Consider the following 26,122-nt stretch of genomic DNA (forward strand, 5'->3'; position numbering starts at 1 on the left):
GGAACTCCTCCAGGACTTATTATAATGTGGGGGAATCTGCATTATGGAGCCAGTCTAGTACAGGAGTGGGAGTGGGAGGTGGAAGGAGTGAAGGCAGGCAGCTACGGCCCAATGTTCTAATATTTGCAAGTTGGGCTCCCATTGTGTTTCTCTGTTTCTCTCTGGCTCCACCCTACCACCAATTTCCCCATTTTCTCCACTTCACCCTCCTCCGTTTCCACCAGGCCGAGGCAGGAGCGTATCCTGGACCGGGCCATGCCCTGGGCTCTGGCCTCTGTGTGCCGGGGTGGGGCGGGGTGGGGGGGGGTGCACCGGGGGTGGTTTGTGGCTCACAGGATGGAAATTGTTTCTCCCAGTTTGGAACACTGGCCTTATGTGTGGGCCGCTCAGATTTTTCCAGACACAGTGCACTGCAGAGAACTCTGGGGTCTCCGTTCTGCAAGAGCAGGGTTCAGGTGGGACGGGGAGGAGGCTTTTAGGCTTTCTCACCCCGTGAAGGAAAGGTCAGTGAGCAGATGGCATCCCCACACAGGGAAACGAAAGGATGTGGCTTTTGGCTAAACCCACAGCTGAGCATATAGGTAACTACTAAGTGGGTGCATTCAGAGGAACTCTGGGGGGAGGGAGAGGAGACTGTGGGAGAGCTGGAAAGCTTCTGGAGAAGGGAGCTGAGAAAGATGAGGGGGAGAGGCCCATTTCAGAGAGCAGGGGAGAGAAAGAGTGGTTCCAGGAGAGAGAGTTCAGGGGAGCATGGACACTCCGATCTGAGGAGAAAGGAGGCTTTGGGGAGGGCGGTGCCGTGGAAATCACAGGGGAGAAAGCTGGAGGTGGCTCACGTTTAAGGGAAGAAACAAGCCTCGTCTCAGATCCAGGACGGATAGTGCTGAGGCCAAGTGAGGTCAACTTAGCATCCCCATGCCTGTGGCTTAACCCCAGTTACTCATTCTTTTTTTCACTCATCAGACATTTATTAAACACCTACTGTGTGCCAGGCTTTATGCTTCCTACCCTCTGGAAGTTCCAGGCTGATGGTGTGTGAACACATCCCATAGTACAGAGTAGTAAAGCCTAGATGAACCAATCACAATTCAGGTGCTGGTAAGAGAAGCTGGGCAGGCCTGTCCATCAGGCAGCTTTGTGTGAAGTCTTTGGAGGGTGAGAGGGCTGCCTTGTCGGTCTCTGGGCTCCTCCCAAGCTCAGGTGAGCTGGCCTCGACTCCCCCCCACTATGGCCCACCCAAACATTCAAGGTGGGGCTTCTCCCCCACTCCAGGTCCTCGGCCCCATCACAGGCACCAGGACCCACTTGCCCCTGACTCTCCAGGACTTTCCACCCCAGTCTAGTTTTTGTTCACTGGGGTCTCCTCCCTATAGATCCTCCCTCACTCTGTGTAACCCCTGGTGTTCTTTCAGATCACTGGACTAGGCTAATCTGAAATAGTCATTCCCCCTGTGTGTTGAGAATGGAGGAAGCCTTCACGTCTGGCCTCTCTGAATCATCTTTGTCATCTTTGTCGTTGTCATCATATGTTTTGATTTTTACAATTTCTTAATGACTTTAGTTTCCAGCAACCCAAATGAAACAAACAAGCAGAGAGTCTTGCTCCCGTCTACAGGTGGTAGGAAAAGCTGAGGCTCAGAGAGGTTCAGAGACTTGCCAACAGTCACACAGCTAGAGTGAGAAAGTCAGGGTTTGAACTTGCATCTTTTGACTCACATCCAGACCCTTTCTGATATATGATACAGGTAGCATGGCAGAACAGTGGGGAAAGTATGGTGTTTTCCCTAAAGGTGCAGAATAATTGGGCGTAGATGGGTGGGGAAGGACCTTGCACTCATTTGTCCTTTCTTAGCTAAGTAGAATCATTTCTAGGGGAATGGAAATCCTTGGTTAAATTAGGACAGCACGGGCCATCTCAGGCAGAAGTGAGATTCCAGCCAAAGGAGGTGTTCAATCATGGGCTGAGCGACATCAATGGCTTCTTGGGGTTACACTAGCTGCTGCCTGCCTCAGATTCCTTCCTCTGAGCTTGGGTCCTAGGAATACAATTACATGTTTCTTTGAGACATGTCTTTCTTTTTTTTTTTTTTATAAATTTTATTTATTTATTTTTGGCTGCTTTGGGTCTTTGTTGCTGCATGCGGGCTTTCTCTAGTTGTGGTGAGCAGGGGCTACTCTTCGTTGTGGTGCGCGGGCTTCTCATAGCGGTGGCTTTTCTTGTTGCGGAGCACGGGCTCTAGGCGCGCGGGCTTCAGTAGTTGTGGCACGTGGGCTCAGTAGTTGTGGCTCACGGGCTCTAGAGCACGGGCTCAGTAGTTGTGGCACATGGGCTTCAGTAGTTGTGGCACACAGGCTCTGCAGCATGTGGGATCTTCCCAGACCAGAGCTCGAACCCGTGTCCCCTGCATTGGCAGGCGGATTCTTAACCACTGCGCCACTAGGGAAGCCCGAGACATGTCTTTCTGACACTGAAATGATTCAGTTTTCAGCCCCCCAAAGCCTACCCACATATGCGTACTCCACCCCACCCTGAGAAATAAGAGAGGAACCAAGCCACACGTTGAGCTTGGAAGTCAAAAGCAGAATGGTAAGGAAGAGTGACCCCCTCACCAGCTCCTCCAAGTCTAGCGATGCCTTCTAAAACCTGTTCTGGGAACACGTGACACCTGTGCCCAGAGGTAGCCAGGTTCCAGAGTGTTTCTGGTTAACTCAGCCCTGTAAATACACCCAACAGTCTGGCAGCCAGAGACCAGGCTGCTTGGCACCCAGGAGGGTAAAGATGGGTGTTCTTCCCCCTGATGGGAAAGGCTAGGCAAAAGGCATCACTGTCCTCTCCTGGACACATCCCTGACAGGTCGTGTCCCTCTTCCCTGCCTCTCTAGTCCTAGTTATTCTGAATGCAGGCCTGTCTGAAGCCAAAGCCCACTCCCTAGCTTGCAGCCCTTGGGCCATGGTGGTGACTTGGGCATTCTGTGACCAACAACCTGAAGGCTTTCTAAAGGTTTGCATTCTATCTATCTATCTATCTATCTATCTATCTATCTATCTATCTATCTATCTATGTATCTATCTATCTATCCATCCACCCATCCACCCATTCATCCATCTATCCATCCAACCATCCATCCATCCATCCATCCATCCATCCATCCATCCATCCACTTTACAAAGTTGGCACAATCATGGGAAAAGGTTCACCATGACAAAAGAATAAACATGAGTATTCACTCCATGTTGAACTGGGTATTTCTATCTAGATTTTTTCACTAAGTATGTGCAGATATATAATATCCTACATCTATTTTTTCAAAGATGGTACCACTTTTTCAGAGAGAGAGACTTCCTTGTGTGTTTGTTTTCATTTAATGGCAGATAACCACTGCTTTGTGGGAAGATGAAACACACACAGCCTTATCAGGAGGCATGGAGACAGACTCAAGCCAAGGGGTGCGAAAGACGGAGCACACACAGGCCTGGGTGGAAAGTCTGGACCTTGTCCCTGATCACTAACAAGGTCTCCTTCCTCTGTCTGGGTCTCAATGAGACACATCTACAGGGTGAGGGGAATCTCCAGTAGATTTCCAGAAACTCTTTTAGCTTTTGTTTCTCTGTAATAGCTTCTATTTATAGAGAACTTACTGTAAATGAGCTCATTTAACACCTACAAGCCTGTGAATGGGTGCTATTTCCACTCTCATTTATAGACCAGGAAACTCAGGTACAGAGAATTTAGGTAACTTCAAGGTCACACAGCAGTGCATGACACAATCAGGACTTGAACTCAGGTCTGTGTAACTTCGGAGCTTGTGTATTTGGTCACTACGCTACACCATCCGCCACTGACTGCCAGAGTGAATGTCAGTGGACCTGGGAGAGCGCACACCAGGACGTGGCGGGCATATTGTACTTGGGCTAGTAAAGACCTTGGCTCAGGGTCACCAGCTCATAGTTTAGAGCAAAGCAAGGCAGATGCACCCTCCCAGACGAACTGGGCTTAACCCCCAGAGCCTGTGGGGTCACAGGGCAGCCAAGCCTGTTGCCACTTCCAGTGCTGGGACAGGGCAGGCACAGGGCACAGGTTCAGCTGCCCTCGGGGCAAGACCGGTGCTTTTAGTCCAAACTAGGTGTCTGAGCCTCCTGGAGCTTCCAGGGGGAGTGTAGGTCTGGCTGAGCTGAGCTGCCCAGCTCCCAGTGAGAGACCCAAACACTGTCCTGAGGCTCAGAGGTCACAGGGAGGGTTCATCCCTGGGAACTCCATCTACCCAAGAGACTCTGGGTCAGGATCCGGCTGCCTCAACTGAACAATCATCCCTCCCCGTGAGACAAACATCCTGCACAGATCAGCACGGCCACTGAATGTGACAGGTCTCTGTGTACTCTATTTCCCCCACTCCCTGCCACCCCGGTTACCCACATCATCTGGCTGGTCTTGGCGGTAGCGAGCGGACAAGGAGAGGCCATGCCGTAGCTCCCATAGCTCCTGGCGCATCCACCCTGGGAACGGGATGCCTCAGCCTTGCTTTCCCTCTGCCCCCTCCTCCTCCACCACCACCAGCGCCCCAGTCCACCTGCAGCTGAACCCAAATGCCAGAAAATATCTTGGTTGTACGGCTGAAGTGAAAACATGGATGTGATGGAAACTCTTCTGTTACATTTTCATTATCTTCCCCGGAAACTCGCGGATGGAGGGGGAGACCTCTGAGGCCAGCGTCTGGCACTCCGTGTGCCGGAGGATAGCACAGAGCAGCCAGGAGCAGCACACTCGTGCCCTGCTGTCTTGGAGAGGAACTCACGCGGGCTGCCTAGGGGCTTGAGGGGGAGCAGGGGAAGGGACAGAAGGCCCTCCACCCCACCCACCTCTGAGCCCTGTTTCTCTCTCCCATCCCCAGAAACTCAAGATCCCAGATCCTAGTTCTGACTTTGACACTCACTGGCTGTGTGACATTGGGCAAGTCACATCACCTCTCTGAGCCTCGGTTTTCTCATCTGTAAAGTGATGATAAAAATGCCTTTTTCTCGGAGTTGTCGCAGTGCAGCTTTTGGGAGTGGACAATAGACTTATAAAGCAGATCCACCAGCCCTCATCCACAGTTCCAACCTCCAGAAGCTCTGAGAACCAAAGCTTTTTGTAACCCATTTGGCAGCAAGACTTGAGCTAAACTGATATGAGAGTATTTATTGAATTTATGTATCCTCTTTGGTGTGAATATCCACATATTTTGCCACAAAAATATTATGATGTTTGGTCATGAGGTGCTGTCCTAGACCCTCTTAGGGGTTTCATGTGTTTAAATAGACATCTCAAACCCCAAAAGTTCTGAATGCTGGAACACATCCAGCTAGAAGACTTTTAGGTAGGAGTTTGTCAACCTGTTTTTGGAAATGAAGGGGAAATTCATTTGTGGTTTTAGAAGATTTTTCTTTTTTAAAAAGGTATGGAGTTGTGCTGGATTTGAGGTCTTTTTTTTTTTTTTTAATTTATTTATTTATTTATTTATTTTTATATTTATGGCTGTGTTGGGTCTTCGTTTCTGTGCGAGGGCTTTCTCCAGTTGCGGCAAGTGGAGGCCACTCTTCATCGCGGTGCGCGGGCCTCTCACTGTCGCGGCCTCTCTTGTTGCAGAGCACAGGCTCCAGACGGGCAGGCTCAGTAATTGTGGCTCACGGGCCTAGTTGCTCCGCGGCATGTGGGATCCTCCCAGACCAGGGCTCGAACCCGTGTCCCCTGCATTGGCAGGCAGATTCTCAACCACTGCGCCACCAGGGAAGCCCCTGAGGTCTTTTTTAAAAGCCCCTCTTCACTGCCCAGGTGTTAGCTGTGACCCAGGAATAATTAAGTCAACGCATTTATCAAGCTCTTATTATGCGTGAGGCACTGTAATGATGCTTTATAAATATTATCTATTGTAACCTCCCAACAGGCCTGTGAGACATTTCTATGATTTTCTCATTTTACACATGGGGAGATGGGGGGCTCAGAAGGTAGGTGACTTGCTCATACAGGCAAAGCCAATAAGAGGCAGATTCAAACCAGGTCTGATCAACTCCAGATTCGGTGCTCCAGGCAGGGCACCAGGAAATCGTGGTGCAAGTAAGGGGCTCTCTTGGGAGGGGTGACATGCAGGGACAAGGTCCTGGAGAGGGTGAGGGATACTCAGCTCCACTCTCCAGCTAAGGGACACTCTTCCCAAGCCCAGACCTACATGTCCTTCCCATGTGCATCTGCCCCTTTCCCTCATCCGGCAGGGACCGCCACCCCCCATGGTCCCTGAGACTGCTCCTTTTCCCCTGCTGCGGGAGTATACGCTTCCAGATCCCCCTGGTCCAGTCCTGTCGGCCGTGATTCTGAGTCCTCTCATCCACCAAATGAGCTTCATAAGTTTCAGGCAGCTCATCTTTCAGTGGTTGCACAGGCCGAATAAGGTCGAAAGTCAATGGGCTGGTTAGGCCTAAGGCGCTACAGACCACTGCAGGGGTGATAGGGAGATGCCCTGGGGAGCATCAGGCCAAGGTTTCCCTGGGGACACTGCAGGGAACTCCCACAGGCTCAGTCCAGCCTCTGGACCGTCTGCTCAGCTGCCCCAGCTGCCCTCAGCGGCCGGAGAAATCCACCCTCACTGTCTGCTTTCTCTGTAGATCCAGCCCCACTGGGAGCAGCCCAGGCCTGGGGTTTGGCTTTGTTTTTTCATTACACAAGTGGATCATGAACACGTTCTCATTAGAAAAAAAATACACAAATGCACAGAGTAAACAATAACAATTCTACTTTACTCCGCCCTCTCGAACCTATTCTCTCCCCTGGGGTAACTGCTGTTTACAGTTCAGTACGTATCATTGCTGTCCATTTTCTTGGCATTTATTTGCACATATATATCATTTGGACTTGTTTGGGGCACTGTATATACACACCTCACATAGTGTTCTGCACTTTGCTTTTTTTCTGCTTACCATATGTCTTAAAGATCTTCCCACATCAGTTCATATAAGTCTGCCTCATTCAGTTTAACTGCTGCCTCATAGCTACCCTATGGATGTCCAAGGGCTTACATAACCACTCCTCCACTGATGAACACATAAGTCTTCTGCAATGAACGTCATGTATTGGTATCGTTGTACCCCTGGGTGATTACTTTCTATACGAGGAATTGGTGTGTCGAAGAGTGTGACAGTTTTTATTTTTGCTAGCTTCTGCCAAACTGCCCTCTAAAAGGCTGAATCAATTTAGCATCTCACTAATCCCGTATCAGAGTCTGAGGCAGCAGTTCTCCTACCTGACCGGGTCCGGGACTCCCTGGCAGGTTGCTCTGAGATGGCTGGGACCCATTTCCCCTCTGGAGAAGTCATCTGGCAGCAGTGTGGGAAGGTGGACTCTAGTTGTGCCTGGGTCATAGAAGGGGTAATCAATATAACAGAGTGATTACAAGCAGGAGATTTGGAGCCATTAAGACTTGGGTTTGGGTCCTGGCTCCACCGTCCATGAGCTCTGTGATCTCCAGCAAATATAATTTCTCTGAACCCTTTCATCTGAAAAATAAGAGTAGCAATAACTAATCTTATTGACAGGTGGTGTAAAGCTTAAGCAAGATGATACATGTAAAGCACTTGGTACAGTCTCTACATAGTGTAAAAGGCAATAAACTGACACTTTATATTAGGAGAATATGATCGTTAATATCTGGACCCTGTTTCCAGAAACACAGCCCTCTTTCCTCTGGGGTGTCCTCACATCTCTACCCGTGTCAGCCACCGAGCCCTGCCCAAGCCCAAGCACCATGTCAGCTGGCTGCTGGCCATCTCACAGTGTCTGCTGCATGCAGCGGTCAGAGCCCACAGGGAGTGGGTGATGGCACCCAGCAGGCAGGATGAGCAGTTCTGGCTTCCAGGCTAGGAGGGTAGACAGGACACAACTGGATAAACACCAGTAAACAGAGGTGGGGAATCTTACAAACAGAGACCCGTGCCAATGCAGCTTCTCCGAGATAAACACATCGGAGCCAAGTCACCAGGTGAGATGGGAGGGAGTGGGGCAGTTGCGGAGTGTGTGTGGGTTGCAGGTGGGGGCAGGAGGCGGTGGGAGAGAGCGAAGCCAGACAGATGGCATAGCCTGGGAAGGCAAAGTGGAGGACGGAAGTAGGGAGCAGGGGGGTTGCCTAGAAGGTGGCTGTGCTCCTGGCAGCCACTGTGGAGAGGAAGGTGCCCTGGACTAGCTGGCCACCAGAGTCCTCAGTTCAATTCCCAGCCCCACCTCTTGCCAGCTGTCTGGACTTGGGTAAATCTTTCCTTTTTCTGAACCTTGGTTTGAGCATCTTAAAATGGGGCATGAGGGGAGTGCTGAACTTGATTATCTAGAATCATTTCCAGCTTGAAACTTCTAGGAATTTCTGCCCCGTAATAATATCTCTGCTATGACCAGTCTCATCTTGAATTTGAATCACTGTGGCTGTCACTCTAATTTCTCCAAAGTATTGGCACTTAACAGTTTATAAACTATGTTCACATCTGTTTCTTCATCTAGTTCTGCCCTATAGCTTTGGATGCAGGTGGAGCTGAAATTCAAATCTCATTTTGCACAAGATTGCATGAGGGACGTGGGGCTCACTGAGGTGAAACCACTTACAGAGGAGGCTGGAATTGAGTAGAGCTGGCATCTTGCCTCTCCAGATGCCACCCCAGCAACTCCTGAGCTGTCCAAAGTGCAGACAGTGGGTCAGACTGAACCACTCAGTGTCCCCACATGCACTACCACCAGGAACCATCTGGCCCTGGTCACACTCTCCGTGTCAGGCTCTTGGTTGGCCCACATCACCTCGTCTAATCCTCATGGCCACCCCTGAGGTAGCACAGTCATGATGCCCACTGTACAGATGAGGAGTGGAAGCTCAGAGAGGTTGAGTTAGTGCCCAAGGTCACCTATCTGGTGAGCAGCAGAGCTGGGCTTCCCAAGACGCCACAAGCAGACCTCGCCTCTCCTTTGCTCCTTCCTGTAGAGGGAGCTCACACCCTCATTGACATCTGAAAGCTTCACTCAACATCTATTTCACTCCAAACCATTCTCAAGGCCCAGTTCCCTTGCTGTCTCCTCCAGGAAGCCCTCCCTGATCTTTCCTGCCACTCCCAGGCATTTGTCCTTTTCTCTTTCCCCTGAACACACTTATAACCTTCCTGTCTGGGTCTTCCTGGTGTTCTTTATCATGCTCCATCGGGGAGGAAGGGGATTTTCCTTCTCTGTGGCTGGAGCTTGTCTTTATAAAGTGGGGTTTACTATTTTCTAAATAAATATATTTTAATGTGATGGTAAAAGAAATACATGTTTTTATAACAATGAAAACTGTAGAGAACGATTAGGCTACCCTCTCTAACCCTACAGTGTAAGGTAGGACCAATCGTTTCACAAACGTGAAGCACTGTCTTAGTTTGGGCTCCCCTAGGAGCCGACTCTGAGTTAAGGATGTGATTTATTTGTGAGGTTTATTTGGGAATGGTTTATTAGTAGTCGAGTGGGGAAGTGAGATGGGGAGTGGAAGACAGCCAGGAGAGGGTGTGTTTCCAGCAGGTCGTCACTATGGGCAACTGGGGCTCCATCTTGTTGGAGAACTCTGGGAGCCTGCGTAGGACCCATGACACAGAGTTATCTCCCCACAAGGGTGAGGGACCTGGGGTGTTTATCCACAACTCTGTCAGTCACTGGTTGAGAGCTACTTCCAGGCAGGGCTGGCTCCAGTGGCCAGAGAGAAGCCTCAGGCAAAGAGACACAAGTGCTGGAAGGCACAGGAGCTATTGATAGGGCACTGATATATTCTGCTACAAGTACCTGCAGGTACCAGGCTCTCTGCAACACAGCAGTGAAGGAGGTAGACTAGGTCTCCACAGGCAAGGAACTCATAACCTTCTGGGGAAACAGGTATTAGTGAAAAACTACAGAACAGATATCAGTATAAATGAGCCTGGGGAAACAGGTATTAGTGAAAAACTACAGAACAGATATCAGTATAAATGAGCCAAAGAAAAAGTCCATGGGTCTGAAGTCAGATGACCAGGATTGGAATCCCAAGTCTGCCACTAGTTGAGCCAGTTATTTAGTCTCTCTGGGGCTCAGTTTCCTCATCTATAAGATAGAAATTATAAAAGTAGCAACATCTTGGGGTGACTTTGAGTTCGTTTAAATTAATACATACAAAACACTCAGTGCAAGGCTCGTCATAGAGTGCATTCAATGAGCGCTAGCTGTTACCATCATGGGTCACGTCATTAGACATCATTAATGTCATTATCATCATCATTAATGTCATTACACTATAAAGAGGGGCTTGGCCGAGCCTCGGGTTCCACTCCCACAGAGAAAAGGGAGACCGCCGAGGCCAGTGCAGGGGACCATTTCTGCCAAGGCCCCCTGATGGCCTTGCACTTATCACATAGACCACCCAGCAAAGGCCTGACCCACAGTTACCTAAGTCTCGTTGGAACATGTAAGCACTTAGCTGCTGATGGAAGGGAAGACGGGAGCCTGTGGCTCAGCGCGGGTGCTGAGGACTAGTGAGACAGGAGAGGTGCCGTGAGTGCCCTCTGACCCTAGGCTGGGCCTATTCTGTCAACTTGCGGGAAGGGAGGAGGAGCCCGACCCGACCCCTTTTGGCCACACAACGCTGCTCCTCCTGTTTCGCTAACCAGGTTGACTCTGGAGATCCGTATGTCGAGGAAAGAGGGAGCTGCCCTCCCCTGGCCCCACCTGCCGGTGGCCCCGTAGCTGTGGCCGCTGGTGGTCCCTGGTGGCCGGGCTTGCAGCCAGCAAGTGCTTCACACAGCTGCCACGCACAGCAGCCAGACTCCGAGGCGGCTCCCCCGGCCAAGGGAACATTCCAGGACAGCTTGGAGTCATTAGGCGCCCCCTGCTCCCTGTTCCTGGCGAAAGCCTGGATTCAGACCTGGACCCTGTCCTGCTGCCCGCCTGCCTCTCACTCCCCTAAATAGCCAGCAAGCCTCCTGGGGGGAGGGGACAAGATGTTGCTCAGCCCCCCAACATTGCTTCCTTTCTCTAGATGTGTTTCACTCTTCTGCCCATGATTCCTTCTCCCAGTTCTCAGTATGAAATGAGCCACTACGGCCCTTGCAAGGCAATGAAAGAAAAGCTGGGTTGTGGTGTCGAGTCTGCTGTGTGACTTTGAGCAGGTCACATAACCTCTCTGGGCAGTTATCTGTTTTGATTGTCAGCAGGAACTCCTGGTCCCTGCCTTCCCCCCTACCCTGTGGAGATGAGGAAAGCCTGTCTGGAAAACATTGACGTGGGAAAACAGATGCTTACAGAGGTTGGAACACATGTTATCTCCGGGGGTCAGGCCTTGCTCAGCTCAGGGTACACTGAAGCATAGAACTAAACATCAGAAGCATCCAGCGAACCAGCCTCGCTTTAAAAGTGGGGAAACTGAGGCCCAGCCAGTGACAAAGAAAGCTGGGGTCGGAAGCTGGCCTTCTTTTCACTGTATCACCTTGTCATTTGGTGATGATGATAGGGGCACATGACTTTTGAGCATTTGTGGGCCAGACCCTAGTCTTAATCGCTTTCCATGGGGCTTGTCCATTCATCCTTTTGAGGTAGTGTTAGTGGAATCCAGCAGGGGTGAGACTGGAATGGTGGGTGGAGCTGTGCCAGAATCTGTTTGCTTAAACAGCATTTTTTTTTCTGGGGCCAGAAACTTCTGAGGATATCTATGTTTTGCAGACATAGAAGGAAAGATTATCTTTCAGGACCTTGGGGTGTATTGGATGAGAGACAGGGTTAGAGCTGTTTGCTGGGCTCCAAGGGGCTCGTCCACCTTCTGGGCCCAGTGTGGTTGGAATTGGGGCAGGAAGGGGTGGACACTTCTCGCACTCCCTTCTCAGCTTGTGCTGGGGGAGGGGCCTCACAGAGCAGGGTGTGAAATCTCCCACGGGGTGGGGGGCACTTATGTAGGGAGAGGCCAATGGACCAAGGGGCGTCACCAACTCAGGTCTGACTTCGAACTCCACCTTTCACTAGCTTTGTAACCCTGGACACATGACAACATCTCTAAGCCTCAGTTTCCTTACCTGTAAAACAACCTGTGTTCAACATTCACATTGGGAGGATTTGGAATAACCCACTGATGCAGTGGACACTCAGCAAGCCAGGATCTACCGTGGAACCACCGAACAAAGGACAGTAGCGGGTGTGGTGGCCTCAGCCTGGGGAGGGAAACTTGATCCTGCAGAGGACGGCTGGCTAGGGGGCAGGTAGCAGGGGGCGGGACCTCTCCAGTCCCTCTAGCGCCCTCGTGGTAGAAGCTGGTGACTGCCCAGACAACTCTTGGCCAGGGGCTCCTGGGGCCCCAAACCCAGCCTAGCTTGGGCCAGACGGGCTCTGGCAGAGACCCCGCTTTCTCCTCAGAACAATGTCATTCTCCCCGCCAAGGGCAGCAAGAGGCGGGCCAGGGAGCTGACAGGGCCAGGGAGACTACCTGACTCCCCGCGCCCTGCCCTCCAGCTTTGGGTGTATCCCTCGGTCTCGCCGCCAAAGGTTTTGCCAGCTGGGAAGCAGTGATACAGTTACATATCCTCCAGCGTCCTGGGCCTCTGGGAAGAGGGGCACAGCAGCTCAGGTGGCTCTACACCTGTGTCCTTGAGCTAAGGGACCCCCCCCCCCCCAGGAGACAGAACTGAGTCACCGTCCTCTTCTTCAGGCAAGGCCCCCAGCGCAGGGCTCTGGCCTCAGGGTCGTTCCCAAGGTGCTAAGAAACCCGCTGTTCTCCTCCACCCCCCAACTCAGAAGTTCTCAAGAAGAGAGACCCTCCCATTATGGGCATGTGTGCGTGGGCATGTGTGTGCATGAGTGTGTGCTTGTGCGTGTGTGCATGGGTGGGGAGGACTCTGGAACCGAGGATCCCAGGTGAGCTGCCTCTCTCCCGCTCTCCTTCCATTTACTTGGTCCCAGAGCCAGGCGCTGTTCTGGGCACTGCAGTGACAGTGTGAGTGAGGAAGACCTCACCTCTTCCCTCAGGGAACTCATGTTCTGTGACAGCAACACCACGTAAACCAACAAGATGCTCTCAGGGAACAAGCCACGGTGGGAAGAAATCAAGGACAGTGGGGGGCTCTGGTGGGGACGGGGTGCACACTGCCCTTCCCCGCCCCTCCTCTGTGATTTTTAAGGGAGCAGCAGGGAATGCAAGTGCGGTGTGGGAGCAAGGAGGCTCCAAGAACGCTCAGGGGTGGTGAGCGAGGGCTGTGTAAGTCCCTCCTGGGCCCGCTCAGCGCAGCGGGACGCACCGTCCACTGCATGGGGGCAGGTGGCCGAGGCCTTGGTCCTGGCATCCCCGTGCCCTGCTCCCCCGGGCAGGGCTGGCATCCCCGTCTCTTCTGACAGCCAGAGGGGTCCCTACCCTTGCAGTTCAGAATCTGGTAGTTTACTGCTGGGGAAAAAAAAAGGAAGAAAAGAGAAAGAGGGAAAATTCCATTTTAAACTCTTTTGACCAAAGCACAAGCTTTCTTCCTTCCTTCTTTCCACCCTCCCCTCTCTCCTTCCTTCTTTCCACCCTCCCCTCCCTCCTTCCTTCTTTCCTTCCTTCCTTCCTTTCGTTTCTTTCTTTCTCTTTTTTCTTAAGGGTAGAAAGGCCCCAGAGAATGTAAACAAAGAATCTCCTAGCATGAATCAGGCCATCTTGTTCCCAAACCCCAGGAAGAACGTGTTTTCCTGGAAGCTGGGATCTGAGCAAAGGGACGAGAGGGCTGCACGGCCAGCTGGGGCCAGTGGCTCAGGTAGGGACGTGAGCAGGGCTTGGAGTCAGGGTTGGTCTGTGGGGTTCCTGGGGAGCCTCTGAAATAGCTGCCTCTTAGGTCCATATATGCTACCAGAAGGAGGGTCCAAGAGAGGCCAGAGGGGTGGGCTGAGGTCACCTGGAGCCAGGGTGCCCTGTGAGCTGATTTGCTCAAAGACAAGTCTCGAAGAGCAGGAAGAGCCTTGGTGTCTGCAGAATCCTAGCCCTCCTCTGGGGAGGTCTCTCCAACCTGCAAATGACTCTGTCATTTGTACATTGGTGCCCGAAGGACCCTCTTAACACTGTGCCCACTGATGGCTTTGTTTCCTTCTGAAATGCAACCCCTAACAAGAGGCAAAGCCCCAGCCACACCAGTCATTTACACTTTAATGTAAATGGCTCATCTGACCTTTTTCCAAGGGCAGGGTTTGTATACAAAGAAGGGAAAGAACATGAGAATGCTGGGTTTCCAAGAAAAAAGATGTCACTTTTACAGGGGCTAGGGGTCACCTGAGGGGGAATGAGCCAGAAAAGGCAGGGGAGGAGCAGGAGAGAGCATTCTCAGACTTCATACTTTAGGATGGGGCCAGCACTTCCTTGAATAAAATCAACCTTCCTTTGCAAGGTCATGCTAAACCAGAGATCAGAAAGTCTACTTTCTCATGAACAGTGAGTTTTGAGAAAGGCAGAGGTAACAAGCCCTGGGTACTAGGTGCAGGCCAAGTGCTGCGCCTGCGGCATTTCATATAATCCTCATAGTGCCTTTGTGAGGCCAGGATTACTCACCCCACATGGCCAAAGAGGGAGTGGAGACAACCCCTCTAAAGGCTCTTCCAGGTCTGATATTTTTGTATTCTTTCATGATGCCAGCCAACAAGGCTCAATGGGGAACAAATTACTAAGCACTCATCCTGTGCTGTGCAACCACTAAGTGCTCAGTGCTTTACTCTGGCCTTCTGGAAGGATGGTATATCAGCTAGCTATTGCCACAATAATGCTACATAACAAAAGAGCCCAAAACTCAGTCATTTACCACAATAACCATTTACTTCTGGGGAGGTTGGCAGAGGTTCAGCTGATCTCAGCTGGGCTTGCCTTACCCTACTTCTCACTGCAGGTTTGTGGGTCAGCTGGGGAGGGTCTGTTCCTTGTGTCTCTTATCCTCCTGGGACAAGGGGGTGGGCAGGGCATTGTTCCTCTTGTGACAGCAATAGAGGTGTAAGAGGGAAGCAGAAAAACATGAAGCTCCCTAAGGAGCCAGTGCCTTTTCACTTCTGCCTGAAGCCATTGGCCAGAGTAAGTCACACGACCTCACCCAGAGTAAAGAGGTAGAGAGAACCTCTCCCCTGGGGTGAGGTTATGCCAAGGCTTGGCTGCCAAGGAACATATCAGCCAATTCAGCATGAAAAGAATGATTCAGCTCCCTTTAACAGGGAAGTTAAACTGTTTCCCCCACTTCTCTATTGCACTAGAACGGACTGAATGCAAATATCTCCCCTCCCTTCCTCATTTAAGGATTAAAGATTTGAGATTAAGACCTCCCTATCTTCAAGCAAAGGAAGCCAGTTTCTCAGTCACTGGGAAGTTGAGGGTTATTAGGTGAAAGAATGGAAGAGAATAGATCTCAGACCAGAAGACGGATTAGAGAGGGACTCCCCAAGAGTCTCAGGTGAGGCTGTGGGAAAAGTATAAATGGGGAAAGTTTGGGACCTGAGCGGGGGCAGATGGCCCACAAAGAGTCAAGTGAGCTGATCTGGCAAGAGACTTCGTGGACGAACCACGTTTGAGGGCCCAGGAGCCACACGGGTTCTGAGTTGCCACCTGCCAACCCAAGAGCAAGAAATTCCCATCACAGGTGCACAGGCCAACACTAGTTGGCATGTGACTTCACTTCATCCCTATGAACCAATCATCAGGCCAGAGAGGAACCACCCCCCTGGCCACTGGACCTTGTTGAGCCCCTATCTGATGACTCTGTGAGAAAATTCCCATCACCCACCCCTGGGTACCCATGAACGGTTGCCCCATCATCTTGGGGGTCTAGAATAAGAGTACAAATAGTGTCCCACATACCATACACTAGACGTTTTATCCTCACCATCTGATCCAAGCTGGGAAACTTCTGTCCACAAGGTGTCTCCCCCTGACCCAGCCCAATCTCCACCCACAGGGCAAACCCAGAAAGGCAAAGGCACAACCCTTGCCTACCTGGAGCCACCCAGGTGAGGAAACTAGCCTGTATTCAGGAAGTTTTTTTTTTTTTTAAAGCCACTTCAAAAAGAACATCTCATTAGAGCAACAAAAGACCTTCCACAAGACCTTCCATCTATCACCAGCGTACCAGTGAACCAGCATTAATAGAAGCATCCAGAATGTATGAAGACGGGAAAATGACTATGCATTGAGTGAGTTCAGACCCGTTTACCCTTCACCTACTCAACATCTACCATGTGCCAGGCTCTGTGACAGGCACCCAGGAGACAATGTTGAATGAGATATGGTTTCTGCTCTTGAGGATCTCCCAACCTTAAAAGAAAGATCTGGGGAGGATTGGTGGGAGAGAAGGGACTTCATATACATTTTAAAGAATAGGAAAAATGGGTAGACTGAGGAGGAGGTGGGTGATTTTCAGGCAGAAGAAAGCAATCCCTGGAAGGAGAGAGGGTCTTCCTTCCACAGGAAATTTGGCTTGTAAGGGTTCCACAGGAGAGGGTGAAGATAGTCGAAAGGAGTGACTGTCTAATGGTGGAATTTTGATAAGCATAGCACCTGGGGGAGAAGGGACTATCAGACATCCACCTCTGTAGTCACCCCCTTCATGGATGTTCAAGGCCCATTCTGATTATAATGGCCTAGAAAAGTTTTCCAGCAGTGTCTCATACCCATGCCATGCTCTTTTCACATTTTCTCTTACTAAGCCATGATTCTTTGCTTCTGGAAACATGTAGATACCCCTTCTGAGAGAAGTACTATGGAAACCTCACCACAAATACACTCCTGTCCCTGATTGTACTAATTAAAGGAAAGCGCTGGTGGAAAAATGATTTTAAGGAAACATAGTTTTATTATTTTAAAATTAATCCACTTACTTGAGTGAGCTAACCACTATGCATTCCACAGAGATGGTCTGTAGGGGACCTGCTATAAGGGGTTTATTGGGTGATCCATTCAATCATTAAACATTTATTGCACAGCCACCGTGGGCCAGAGGCTGGGGATTCAAGGCTAAGTAAGTCTCAGTGTCTGCCCTCCAGGAGCTCAGTCTGGAGTGGGGGACAGACACATAACCATAAAGCAGAGTTGTAGGTGTGGCGAGAGTGATGTGTACAAAGATTACTGGAGCACAGAAAAGAGCAACCATACAAGAGTGGAGGTTGGGGTCACCAGGGAAGACTTCTAGTGGGAAGAAAAGGGGACCTCCTACTTGGGTAGCATGAATAGATGCCTGCAGGGGAAAAGCTGGGGGATGAGACAGAGCCATCAGGGAGCATCTCAGGTAGGGCACAGCATGCACAAAGGCTCACAGGGGAGAAAAGCAGGATGACTAGAGAAATCGACCACCAATTGGTGTTGCTAGGATGTAACATGGAGATGGGGGGTAGCAAGAGTTGCATCTGGAGTCATCAGCAGAGGCCAGATCTTGGAGGCCTAAAAGCCTTGGTAAGGGTTTGGACTTCATCATATAAACAAGGGTGGGGGGGGACATTAAAAAGTTCTGAGTAGGGAAATGATACAAATAAATCTGTGTTTCAGAAAAAAAAAAAGAAGCAGTGTAGAGGACGCATTGGTAGCAGGGGTATCAGCTGGGATAGACTGGGAGAGAGAGATGGCAGGGCCTCTCCCTGCTAGCAGGAGGAGGAGTGGAGAGGAAGGGACGTATTTGAGAAATGCTTAGGAGGCAGAATTAGTAGGACCTGGTGATTTATGGATATAAAGAGAAGCGGGAGAAGGAAAATTGCAGAATGACAGCTAGGTTTACAGGTTGGGTTGTAAAGTACATGGTGGTACCTTCGGCTGAGATTGAGAATTCTGAGGGAAAGCAGTTTAGAAGGGGAAAAAATAGGATCAATTTTTGATGTTGAGTTTGAGGAACTTGTGGGTGGGACATCAGGGAGAGACCAGCAGTTAGGTGGATATTTGAGCTTGCCCCTGTGGAGGAAGATACAGGCTGGAGGCAAAGATCTGAGAGACGTGAGCATTAGAAACCACAGAGGGGGGTGGGATCATTCATGTGCTCATCAGGATGCTCCAGGCTTAAAACATACACTTGAAAGTGGCTAAAACAAATGAAGGCATTTATTTATTTCACTTAATAAGTTTGGAGGTAGGTCCTGGGCTGCTTCTCAATATGTCATCAAGGACCCAGATCTTTATATATTTTAGCTCTGCCACCTCTGTTCATCCATAACTGTATGTCTGCAGTAACGTGAAAACAGATGAGGGTCCTAAAGGACTTGGAACCCAGGGGAAGGTGGGTAGAAAACAATTGATTAATAGATGTGATGCCTGCCTTTGGCTGTGTTTGGAAAGAGATAAGAAAGGGTTAGGCTCAGGGAAGACCTGGCTGGTTGACAAGCAGGAATGAGAGGGAATTAAATGTCTACTAATTAGTACTTATGGGGTTGGAAGAGGCAACTGCTTCTTAACCCTAAACAGTAAAAGGTAAAGTTTAAAAATGCTTTCAGTGAGAAAGGCTGATGAAAACTTATCCTGTGTGGACTTCTGCTTTGGGCTATGATGGAATTACAGATACTAGACTAGCCCCCACCTACCATAAACAAATAGAAAAGTGGGTAAATTATATGAAACATCTGTTTTCAGACATTGGATAACCAGCAGAACAAGACTGTGTTCCCTGAGGGAAGAAAAACAAATAAGATTAACTCTATGATCAACCTGACTTTCTGCCTAGAGGCATTTACCAGACCATGGCCCTGGGAAGGGGGACCCAAGCAGAGCACAGAAGTCTCACTGTTTTGAGGAGACAGAGATCAGAATTCAGAAAACTAATGCAGCTGGAATTTGCAAAGTAGAATACTGGAGAAGAGGGAGCTATTCAGAGAAAGAGCTTCAGAAAATCACATAGGAGTCTTTGGCTTTTGAGTCTTTGGCTAAATTCAGTAAGTCCCCTACATAAAAACCTTCAAGCTGCAAACTTTCAAAGATGCGGACGTGTGTGCCAGCCCCTGTATGCCAGCTGTTGTACTGTTCTACTGTACTTTTCAAGGTACTGTACTGTAAGGTTAAAAATGTTTTATTTTTTGTGTTTGTTTTTTGTGTACGTATTATTTGTGTGAAAAGTGTTATAAACCTATTACAGTACAGTACTATATAGCCAACTGTGTTAGGTAAGGTAACTAGGCTAACTTTGTTGGACTTACGAACAAATTGGATTTACAGATGAGCTCTCAGAACAGAACTTGTTCGTATGTAGGGGACTTACTGTACTAAACTGTGTATGTGTATGATGGGGTTCCATGAGGTTGGACAAAGAACAAATACTGGAGAAAGAATAATTACTGGGGAGCTGTAAACTGAATGACTCTCTGAGCTGAAACAGTTGGGAGATGTTCAAGTTCAGGCTAACCAAGGTGGAGAGACCGTTGAACATCCAGAGTATTTAGTGGAAACTTCAGAAAGGCCACACCTTAGGAGTAGAGCTAGACCAGTCTACTAACTACTAGCTAAACTAGTCTACTAAACTAGCCCTGGGGTAAAAGCTGTTATAGACCCATCCTAACAAAGCATAAAGACAAGCCTTGAAAGGATCAAGCTGATCTCCAAGTTATTTGCCAGAACAAAACTTAACACTCTTTAAAGAACGATAAGAAAAGTCAGTGCTCTATCAGATAATATTCAAAATGTCTGTCTTCTAGTCAGAGATCACTGGATATGAGAAGCAAAAAATGACACTCATAACCAAGAGGAAAAAAAATCAATCAATAGAAATGGATTCAGACACATGTGATGGAATTAGCAGACAAGAATTTTAAACAGCTATTATAAATAGATTCAAGTATTTAAAGGAAAACATTAGTATAAGGAGGAAAGAAATGGAAATTTTTTTTTGAAAAGCACCAAATGGAGCTTTAGAACTGAAAAATACAGCGTGAAAGTTAATTTTATGTGTCAACTTGACTCGTCCATGTGATGATCACAAATCTGGTTAAACATTATTTCTGGATATGTCTGTGAGGGTGTCTCCAGAAGAGATTAGTATTTGAATTGGTGAAATGAGTAAAACAGATCACCCTCCCCAGTGTGGGTGGGAATCATGCAGCCCATTGAGAGCCCAAATACATAGAACAAAGAGACAAAAAAGGTTGAATTCTCCCTTTCCACTAGACTGCCGAGCTAAGACAGTAGTCTTTGCCTGCTGGGAACTTATAGCATCAGTGCTGCTGGTTCTCATGCCACTGGTTTTCCCCAGCTTGCAGATGGCAGATCATGAGGCTTCTCAGCCTCTGTAATTGTGTGAGCCAATTCCTTAAAATAAATCTCATGATAGATAGATAGGTACATAGATGCCTAGATAGATACATAGATACCTAGATAGATATATAGATAGATAGGGATATATCCTATTGGTTCTGTTTCTGTGGTGAATCCTGACTAATACATGTAGTATAGGAAATAAAAATTTCACTGGATAGGCTAAATAGCAAATTAGACATGACAGAAAAAAAAAAAAGATCGGTGAACTTGAAGACAGGATAAACTGAAGCACAAAGACAGAAAAAAGCATTAACAGAGCTTCAGTGACTTGTTGGACAATTGGTCTTACATACCTATAATTAGAGTCCCAGGAGAAGAGTAGAGAAGGTGTGGGTATTTGAAAAAAAATAATGACCAAACATTTTCCAAATTTGATGAAAAATATAAATCCATAGATCCAAGAAACTCCATGAATTTCAATCAGGATAAACACAAAGAAAACCACACCAAGGCACATCACAACCAAATTGCTGAAAACCAATGTGAAGCAAAAGAAAAAAAAAAAACCCTTAAATTCAGGCCCAGAAAAATCTTAGCCTGTGGTAAGGATCAAATTGATGACATGGCTGTCATACCCATGGTTGAAAACTCTGAATGAACTAAGAGGTGAATCTTTTCAAATGGACAAACTGACTCAGGGAAAAGAGACTTGAAGGGGTGCTCTCCCATCTAAGTCTGAGAGAACCAACTTAACTGTGATTAATTACCCCAAAACTTAGTGTCTTAAAGGAAGTGGAGGCCAATGGGAATAAGAGAGGAAAGAAATTCAGCAAATTTAAAATGTATATCTAAAATAAAAACTATAAATGAATGTGGCTATTGGTATATAGAGTTGTCTAGAATCAAATAGATAAGAAGACTGCTATGTCTTTGAGTTGTACTGTAAAAATCATCACAATTCTGGACTGAAAAGCCTTGTGACTGTTCAAGTTTTAATTCTTGGGATTGCAAAACTCTACAGGCAGGAAACAGGCTGAGAAACCTGCTCATCCCCCAAGGAGGGCATATTCTCCAGTGCTCACTGTAGATGTGGCTGAGGAGGATAATGGGTTGGGAGATGGAATGCACTTCTCAGAACAGCAGATGTTATTGCCCCAAGAATCATGCTTCACACAAGACATTTAAAAGCTGGAAGGCAAAAGGAGGGTTCCTCACTAATCTCCTTCTCTTTATCAGGGAGAGAAACCTTTCACAGAACACCCAACAGACTACTCCTCAGGTCCCATGGGCCAGGATTGGATCTTGTGCCCAAATTCTAGCTGCAAGGGAGGCTGGTGTCTGGTATTTTGAGCCTCAATTATAGGAGATGGATTCTACCAGCAGGGGAGAAATAGGGCTTGTGGGAAGACTACTGGATAGGCAACCCATAGTGTTTGCCCCACCCCAGGAGCACCAAGAGTGAGAAACAAGGTCATAACAGTGGGGTCCTGGGGACAACTAACATTTCATGGAGCTCCATATATGTGGTCAAGGAAAGAGAGTCTTAGTTTCTGAGTAACACGTTGCCCCAAAACTTAGTAGCTTAAAGCAACAAACATTTATGTTCTCACAATTTCTGAGGGGCAGAAACCTGAGAACAGCTTATCTGGGTAGTTCTGGTTTAAGATCTCTCAAGAGGTTGCAACCAAGCTGTTGGCCGAGGCTGTGTTACCTAAAACCTTGATTTGGGCTGGAGGATCTACTTCCACAAAGGCTTACTCATAGGACTATTGGTTGAAGTCCTCAGTTCCTCACTGGCTATCGTCTGGAAACCTCAGTTCCTTACCCAGTGGGCCTCTCCTTGGACAGCCTGAGGGTCCTCAATTTATGGCAGCTGGCTTCTCCCAAAGTAAGTGGTCCAAGAGAGAGAATGAGAGGAAGACCAACATGGAAGCCACACTGTCTGATAACCTAATCTCAGAAGTGATACGCCATCACTTCGGCTATATTCTATCGGCCACACTGTCCAACCCTGGTACAATGTGGGAAGTGATTATGTAATGTGAACTCCAGGAGGTGAGAATCTTTGGGGGCCATCTTGGAGACTGGCCACCACAGAGCCCTTGAAGGAGACAGAGAAGAAGACATCAAAAGAGATGGGTTGATATCACAGAGACCAACAGAGAGAGTTCCAGAAGAGAAGTGTTTAATAGTTTTCAATACAACAGTGAGAACCAGTAGCTAAGGACTGAGAAATGTCCATTGGATTTGTCAGTCAGGGTCAGTAAGAACATTAAGAGCGATTAAGAGCAGTTTCAGTTGACCAGTTTGCAGTGGACTGAGGTTTAAGTGGGTGGTGAGCAATTGGAAAACAGCAAGTGTGGACAGCTTTTTTGAGAAGGTTGGATGAGAAGGAAGGGAGATTTGGACAGAAGCTAGAGGAGGACATGGAGGCTTTCATTTTGGGGAACATAAGGGGCCTGAGTAGATTTTGAGGCAGAAGAGAAGCAGCCAGTGGACTGGAAGAGGTGAAGATCCAGGAGAGGACAGCATGACGGATGGGGTGGGCTCTTGGAGGAGGCAGGAGAATTAGAGGTCAAAGGCACAGGTGGGACGCTTGCCTTTAAACAGAGAGACACCTCATCCTCTGAGGCTTCAGTGAGGGAGGCAGGACGTCTGACTAGTGCAAGACCTGAGGGTGAGGATGCCCGGGAATTGAGAACTCGTAGCTGATGGCCTCAGGTACGAGGCCAGGAAGAGTAGGAGGCAAGGTCACAGAGAGCAGAGAGTGAACAATGATGTCAGTTACCGTGGTGATTGCTTACAGATGCAGAAAGGCTCGGAAACACTCTGTTCTCATAGACAGGGCAAGCCCTTCCCTTGTAATCTAATTTCACTTTCTATCTCTCAGCAAACTCATTTTTCATAGTTGCTGATGTCTTCAGACAGCACCTGTCTGAGTTACCACAAGGTATGGATTAATGGGGTTGAAATGTATGAGGGTGGGAGATACCATAACTCAGTGGGTGTGGAGAATCATGACATCTAGGCAGGGCAGGAACCTCCAAGGTCTCATTGAACGTTCCATGCAAAGGTCTGTCTTAGCATCAAGGGTTTGTCCATCCTCTGCTTGATTGTCCATCCTCTGCCTGATCACTCACTACCTCTAGGGAGAGTCTTTCCATTTTCAATCCAATCCTTAGGTCTTTTCCTTCAGCAGGGCTGAAGTCTGACTCCCTGTGTCCCTCGGGTCCTACAGGAAGTCCCAGATCAAGTCCTTCTCCCACCTGACAGCCTTCAGAGATGTTTTTCCTCTAGAATAAATCTTCCCTGTTTCTTCACCCTCCCTCATATAGCAGGGTTTTCTGACCCCTCCTCAGAGCCGCCTTCTCCTCCAGATTTCCTTCAAGAAAACAATGGTCCTCAAGATTCAGCTGTGACCTGGCCCCGTGGCTTTCTTCTGAGCGCCCAAAGTGCTTAGATGAATGCCAGCAACTCACAACCACCTAATGCTTATGGGTGATTGCTGGAAACTTCTCCAGTTCTTTCTCTTCCAGAATGGTTCAGTCAGACTGGTGGTCTTTTAAGTTTTCTCACCATCCCTAAGCATGATCGAATCCTGCATTTTGGCCTGCAGAAAGAGGTTCCAGATTCTCATTTTGGATTTGTGACTAGTGTGGCGTTATCTTCATAGGTCACTTAAACCTCTCTGAATTTCAGGGTAGCCTTGACAACACCTCAGGTTAGTGTTCTGAAATATTAACTAATGTTTTACTTCTCTGGTATTTCCCCCTTCCATACTTTGCTCCTTTCCTCTCATCCGCACCCAAATTCTGTCCTGTGCTGTTGTCTCAGGGGAGGACTGTGGTCTCGGAAGGCAGGGAAAGGAGGCTCCTGGTTTTGAGTTGAAAATTCTTGGGCCATAAGGCAGCATAAAGGGCTCACACCAGCAAAATTCAGAAGAAAACTGGAGCAATGATTCCACTCTTCAGATTTGCAGAAAGTTCCCCCACACCAGGATGGCCCCAAAGAACAGGAATGACCCAAGAGTGGCACGGCACTAGATGAGAGAGAGAGACCGGCAAGGGTCTTGCAAGGGGACAAAGGCCATCTCCACAGCAACTTGCAGGACCAATGAACAAGGACAGGCATAGTGATGGACATCACAAATGACAGTGAAGACCAGATGCCTGGATACCACTTAAGCTTCCGGGAAATTAAAAAGGAGAGGACTCCAAATTGGCTGGGATTACACCACTACTACTGTGGCAGAATAAGGCCTTGAAATAGAAACAGAGTAGCAAAGACTGGGGACAGTTCTGTTTCTGTCATTCCTGAGATGGTGGGCTGAAATTCCACTCTCCCCACACCCCTGCGCAAAGGAGCAAGTCACCCACTCTAAGAGGTTCCAATATTTTTATCTTTCCTAAATGAAGCACAGAGGGGTTGAATGGTGGTTCCAAACCACAGCACAGTAAATATTCAGTGTCTATGCTGCCAGATAGAGCTCCTGTACCTGCTCCACCCCTCTTACCCACCTCTCTACCTCCTGGCCCATATCTTCATTTAGCCCGTGCTCCCATCCTCCACCGTCATCACCTCTTTTGGAAACTGACTCATTCCTCTGCTCTTCTCAAATCCTTTGCGCTCAAAAACCAAACCCTTACAATGTGGAAATGGCAGCAACCAGCGGCTCATGACCTAATGCAGCCAATTCGCAACAGGTGAAGTTTGCAGCTACAGTTTGTGCCAATGGGTTCTCACGTAGGAGGTGATTTAGAAACCACCATGATGCCGCAAGACGTAATTCTTGGCTTTGCTTTGAACTTGTCAGATTGGCTTAAAGAAAGGAAAGTCCTGGCCAAAAAAGCAAGAAGTTAATTAAGGGTGAAGGCCGTAATGTGACCATGAAGGCTCAGTTCCTACAGTTAACCCATTGGATACGATGTTTTCATAAACCCCAATGAGCTTTAGATGAGGAGACATGGCCTAAGGAAGACAGCAGCAAAGATGAACATGTGGCCTTGTATCATTCTAAGTCTCTGCTCCACTCTTCCCTGGGCCCAGAAAGCCTCCCTTCTCTCTCTGGAGTCGGGTTCCCTCACTGCTGAAGGGTAAGCGCCAAGGCAGGCCCAGTGAGTCCTGTCATGCCTGTCTCCCCCCACGCCCCCCGCCTTCTCCTGCACATTCTCAAAACACAAGGCTCCAACTCCAACTCTCACTTTCCCTTATTTCTTTTAGCCTGTATAATAGCCTGCCTTTTCACATCCTACCTCCCCCAACTGAGTTCTTTGAGGAGCAAGGGTTGCATCTTATTCACATCAGTGCTTACTGAGGGCCCAGCGGAACCCAGGCCTGGCAGGAGCAGACGCCCGGTGGTATCTACTGAATTGGACAAAATCAATCTACACAGTGGGAGAGTTGACACATGGTCCCACGAGTTATGGGATTCTGTTGACTTGAATTCCACAAGAAGAACGTCTCAGTCGGGTTAAACTTAGCTGCCTGGGACAGGCGGGCAGAGTATGGATGTGGAATGAAAAATACGTGGCAAAGCTCTTCAGATTATTTAGCCATTTGAGGAAGGGCATGAGTGGGAGTTTGCAGCAAAGCCATGTACGATCTCTTGGGAAACATTCCCATCAGCCAGACTTCATTTCCCTGGGGAGTGACCTGTAGGCCTCCTGCGATGCCTCTGTAAGGGTGCCTTTCTCTTCTCCCTTTGGAGCACCTCTTTCTCCAACATTTCACAGTAATGATCACAGTAATGATGGCCTGACACTGTGACTTTGACCCACTGTAGACAAATACTTTTTCTTCTTAACAGGCCCCATGTTTCGGCACCCCGGAGCAGAAGCATTTGACAGGGAAATAGTGTCCTCGTTGAAAGCCTGGGTTCTGCTCAAGATGAATCAGGAGCTTTTAGTCCAGGGTGAGTGGGG

At 48.6% G+C, this 26,122-nt stretch overlaps 1 protein-coding gene and 1 long non-coding RNA gene across 2 annotated transcripts in view; both read left to right on the forward strand.

The window, feature by feature from the left end:
• LOC309635733 (protein FAM241B) overlaps window positions 1-26,122 on the forward strand; it is a 244,650-nt gene that overhangs the window by 183,323 nt on the left and 35,205 nt on the right. Inside the window, exons 5-6 of the transcript XR_014248983.1 lie at window positions 16,035-16,171; window positions 26,008-26,112. The gene's annotated coding sequence lies outside the window, so the exon portion shown is untranslated. The remainder of the gene's footprint in view (window positions 1-16,034; window positions 16,172-26,007; window positions 26,113-26,122) is intronic.
• On the forward strand, window positions 412-10,627 carry LOC309635962. The gene is made up of 3 exons (XR_014249126.1): window positions 412-5,457; window positions 5,778-9,901; window positions 9,957-10,627. It is a non-coding gene; the product is annotated as an uncharacterized lncRNA (long non-coding RNA).

This window comes from Balaenoptera borealis (assembly GCF_965194805.1).
Source record: "Balaenoptera borealis genome assembly, chromosome: 10".
Lineage (NCBI taxonomy): Eukaryota > Metazoa > Chordata > Mammalia > Artiodactyla > Balaenopteridae > Balaenoptera > Balaenoptera borealis.